The sequence below is a fragment of the Siphateles boraxobius genome, unplaced genomic scaffold (assembly GCF_051911475.1).
Source record: "Siphateles boraxobius isolate OS27281-9 unplaced genomic scaffold, OSU_SipBor_1 48, whole genome shotgun sequence".
NCBI classification, from domain to species: domain Eukaryota; kingdom Metazoa; phylum Chordata; class Actinopteri; order Cypriniformes; family Leuciscidae; genus Siphateles; species Siphateles boraxobius.
The window spans coordinates 14,213,660-14,218,861 of record NW_027509119.1 but is presented as its reverse complement, the minus strand read 5'-3'; positions in this window follow the sequence as shown (position 1 = coordinate 14,218,861).

The window sequence follows — 5,202 nt, the reverse complement described above, 5'->3', positions numbered from 1 at the left end:
TGAGGGACTTGAATTGGGTTAATTTGTAGGGAAGAATCAGAAATAACAGGGGCCGTGTGGCTGTTAATGCCAGAAGGAAGGCTAGAAGGATGGATGCTGGGATGAAGGGATGAATGTCCGTGAAGATTTGTAGCTGTTTGTGAGCTTAAGTAAGCAAAGAAAGATGTCATGAATTGGGATAAGTCTGAGGTAGAAGGTGCAGATGTTGAAGGTAGTATTACTTGGTTTCCACTAGGTGGCGCGGATACTGCTGGCTGAGGCCGTTGTGGAGGCAGTGTGGTGACGTCATGAGTGACGATGAGGGGATCGCGTGTCAATGCCGGAAGCGTTGGAGGCTCGGAATTTAATTCTGAAGTGTGTGTAGATGCTGTGTAAAGCTGAAATAGTCTTGCTTTATTGTCCGATCGGCTGAATTGGATACCTTTGTCCTTAAGAGCTCGCTGCAGGCGAGCCACGGTCCAATTCTTGATGGTATTCTCTGGTCTGGGAGACGTGGCATGAGTGCGCTGAGAATTGCTACGGTTTGTTGAATGATGGCGCGGTTGACGAGGAGAGCGATCGCGCCGGCTTTCGTGCCTGTGTCGATCGTTTATGGCGGTTCTCGTTTGCAGAGAAGAGCGATCCTGACGAGTCGGGGGTGGAGAAATCTTCGATGATGAACTGTGACGTGAATGCCCGCGGGACTAAGGGATTTCTACGACGGAACGCAGCCGGTGTGAATTTTGGCTGCCTATGGATTGTTGTGAAGACCTGACGTTCTGTGACGGAGGAGAGTTTCTGAATAAATCATCTTCGGAGTCAGAGGGGTTGATCCGCAGCTCAGAATCCATGTCGAAAAACTGAGATGAACGGTATGGTGAAGGTGGGTTCCGTGTATATATACAGACGGGGAGAGAGCTGATTAGTTGAGGCGTGGTCCTGCTCCCGAACTTCAATTAACTTGTTAACTACATTTATTGACTCACACTTTGATGTACATCACCTTCTTCTAGAATGCAGTGTGGATGTGTTATAGCTATCTTAGCATTAATGAAGGTATAACCATGCTAGGGACAAAAGACTCGTAAATCAACTAAGAGCCACTTTCCCTCTCAGACATGTCACCTTTCTGATTGGTCGAGTTCAACCCTTAGGGGAGGATCTTTTCCAGGCTTTATTAGAGACAGTCCACATGTGACCTCCCTCTCTTAGTTCTTTCATCCAGCCGCAACACTGCTCTGGTGATCCTGGGGAACCCTCTCCCCCTCCACGGGGGCCCCAAGGCCCAGCAGGCCTCGATCCAACCAGATATGGGCTCAGGCAGGAGAGAGAAGACTCTCTCACAAAGAACCAAGGACAATCTCAGGAGTTTTGGAACAAAGACTCCAACCAACAACGACTCCAATCACCCACTCTTCCGACTTCCTCACTTCTCCTGGGTGCTCGGCATGGCCTCAACAGGGCCCCAGGCCCTGACCAAACCAGCCGTGTGTTCCTGGAGAAAGAGAACTCTCAACCAACTTCCACTTGACACTGCCGGAACCATCAACGACTTAAATTTTCAACAACTTCAAGAATTGTTCCCACTACAAATGCAAGTATTCAATTCAATTAAATGTGAAAATGAAATTCTGATGGTTCTTCTCATAGTCCCTTTTTCCGGTTTCCAATTTAATCCTATCAACCTATTTCTGTATATATTTGTGTTTGGTTTATTTATGTTTATGATTTAGTTAATAAAACTTATGCACTTTATGTATTTGGTTCTGATTCGCTTGCAATACGAAGTCCCTTTATGGTTTGTTCCCTTTCAAGGGAACTCGAGCTGCGTCAAGCTGTGGGAACGCCCCTGCGTTGTGCGTCATGAAGCACGTATGGAATCAGTCCAATGGAGAGACGGAACGTCATAGGCGGGTGACGTCATCGACCAGGAAACTATAAAGCACCCCCAAAACACAAGCGCGACAGCTTCTATGCCTTCAGTAAGCGCTATATGTGGATCTGTCTCAAGTGTTTTTGTCTATCACTAAGCAGGAGTTTCACTATTTCAAAAAACTATATATATATATATATATATATAATATTGAGAGACAATGGCGAGCGAACAACAATTTAAGAAGTGTGTTCCTCCCTGCTCGCGCTATTTAACGGGCGGGGATACACACAGCTTATGTGTTGTTTGTTTGGGAGTGCAGCATGCCCAGTCAGCTCTCGAGGGGGCTGATTGTGAGCATTGCGAGCGTTTGCCTCTTAGAACGCTCCGCTCCCGCCGATCACTCTTTGAGGAGAGTGGTTCGGTTCGCGATCCCCGCGGATCGGGTCCCGCTTATGCCGAGGCTGAGCGGCGACGTCATTCGTGGGGATCGCAGATGGATCTAACAGCGGGGCTTGAGACGGGCTCTGCCCTATCTCAGCCCTTACCTGTTAGATCCAGTGCCTCAGTCTCGGGTTCGGAAGCACGCTCTGCGGTTTCTTCCCCCCGAACTGAGGCCCCAGTACTGCAACTATCCAGTTCTGAGGATCTGGATGTTGTTAGTCTGGATGCGGGAGATGTCGATGATTCGCCATCTCGCTCTCCCGAAAGTGAGGAGCTTATGGAGGTGCTCACTCGTGCTGTTTCTAAGTTAAGCATCGAGTGGCCAGCTGTTAGGCATGATTCTAGAGAAAAATCTAAATTAGATGAAAGATTTTTGCCTTCCCGTTCTCAACCTCCACGCCGGTGCTTGCCCTTCTTCCCTGATCTCCACACAGAGGTTTCGAGATCGTGGAAAAAGCCGGTCTCTTATCGTGTTTTTAGCCCTCAAACGTCCACTTATTCAAACATTGTGGGGGCAAAATCTCATGGTTATGGGGCGATGCCCAAAGCAGAAGAGGCGCTTGCTAGTCACCTTTCTGCTGAAGCTGCATCTTCTTTTAAAGCACCACTTTTACCCTCTAAGCCTCTTAGAAGTACATCAGCTTTAGTGGGTAAGGCGTATTCGGCGGCCGGTCAAGCCTCGGCGTGCCTGCACACGATGTCCATCTTGCAGGCATACCAGGCTGACTTATTAAAGGATGTGAGTGACACTCAAGAGGTCAGCACTGACGTAGTTCGCGAACTGCGTCAGGCTGCAGATTTATCTCTGAGCGCCACCAAGGAGTCGGCCAAGCTAATGGGCCGTACTATGGCAGCCCTGGTGGCCGCAGAGAGGCATCTATGGTTAAATCTCTCTGTCATTAAAGAAAAAGACAAAGCTTTTCTTTTGGACGCTCCGCTCTCTCCTCATGGTCTTTTTGGTGATTCTGTCAATACTGTCATAGATAGATTTCAGGAAGAGAAGAAACAGTCAGCAGCGTTTCAGAAATTTATGCCTCTTAATATTCATGTCCTCGGTACTGCTGGGCGGGAGCAGTCCAGGCCGTCAGTCAGCTCCTCACATAGGGCGCAACAGAAGCAGAGTGTCGCGTCTCGCGCTCCCCCTTCCAAACAGTGGGACCAGACGCGGCACTCTCAGCCGAAGTCTTCTGGCAAAACTGATCTGACAGTTCTGGACAGTTATTATGGCCAAGAAGGCTTCGGCAAAGAAGAAGTCCTGACGCCACTGGCGTCAGGATGCTGAGGGTGGTCCCTGCCGTGGGAGAGAGGTGTTCACCGCATTACACGGTGCCCGCTCTTCTTCGGTGCCCTCAGGGGCCCGTTCTGCCAACCCCGCCTTCATGCCGGGGCACAGACGGTCCCAGCGAGCGCTTTCCCGAGGGACGCTCGCCCCCTCTGAGGAGGGTCTCAGAGCAGTTAAGCCAGTCGTTCCCTGCCGGTGCGCCGTTACAGGGCGCTGTGTTTGCTGCTCAAGCTACACCAGAGGCCAGTCTCGAGAGACTGGTACCCTTAGTAGTATTTCTGGCAGAGTGTAAAAGCCTTCCAAAAATATCTCAGTGGGTTCTGCACACAGTAAAAAAGGGTTATGCTATCCAATTCAGGTGTCGTCCACCAAAATTCAGAGGGGTTCTGCCCACAGTGGTGGGCCCCGAGCAGGCTCTGGTAATGGAACAAGAGGTGAAAGCGCTCCTTCAAAAGGAAGCTATAGAACGGGTTCCTCCTCCCAGTTTGGAGTCAGGTTTTTACAGCCGATATTTCATCGTTCCAAAGAAGGATGGGGGGTTGCGTCCAATTTTAGATCTGCGTCTGTTGAATCGCTCGGTAGGGAAGCTAAAATTCAAGATGCTCACTATCAAGCAGATCGTGTCACAAATCAGATCCGAGGACTGGTTTGTCACGATAGATCTGAAGGACGCGTACTTCCATATTTCCATCCTTCCACAACACAGGAAGTTCCTGAGGTTCGCCTTCGGGGGCGAGGCGTACCAGTACAAGGTTCTTCCATTTGGCCTAGCTTTATCTCCCCGCACTTTCACGAAATGCATGGATGCAGCTTTAGTGCCCCTGAGGTTTCAGGGCATTCGTATCCTCAATTACATCGACGATTGGTTGATTTTAGCTCAGACAGAGCAGATGGCGGTTCGGCATCGAGATGTCGTTCTCGCTCATATAAGAAAGTTGGGGTTGAGGCTGAACGCAAAGAAAAGTGTATTATCTCCTTCTCAGAAGACCACTTTTCTGGGCGTCGTTTGGGATTCGGTCTCGATGCGGGCGCGACTTTCTCCGACCCGCATCGCTTCAATTCTTTCAGCTATGAAACAAGTAAAGCTAGGCCAGCTATGCACTGTAAAACAGTTTCAGAGACTGTTGGGTCTGATGGCAGCAGCGTCCAACGTTATACCTTGCGGCCTGTTGTACATGAGACCACTGCAGTGGTGGCTCCGGACCAAGGGATTCTCCCCGAGGGGAAATCCCCTCCGCACGATCAAAGTCACGCGGCGCTGCCTTTGTGCTGTGGTCATGTGGAAAGAAACCTGGTTCCTATCCAAAGGGCCTGTGTTGGGGGCTCTTTGTCGTCGCGTAACGCTAACGACGGATGCTTCCCTCACAGGATGGGGGACGGTCATGAGTGGTCGTCCAGCCGAAGGTCTGTGGCAGGACCATCATCTATCATGGCATATAAATTGTCTAGAGATGTTGGCGGTGTTCCAAGCTTTGAAACACTGCCTAGCAGACCTCAGAGGTCATCATGTGCTAGTTCAGTCAGACAACATGTCGGTGGTCTCGTATATAAATCATCAGGGGGGCCTGCGGTCGCGTCCACTTTACAAGTTGGCCCGTCAGATCCTCCTGTGCTCCCAGGGGAA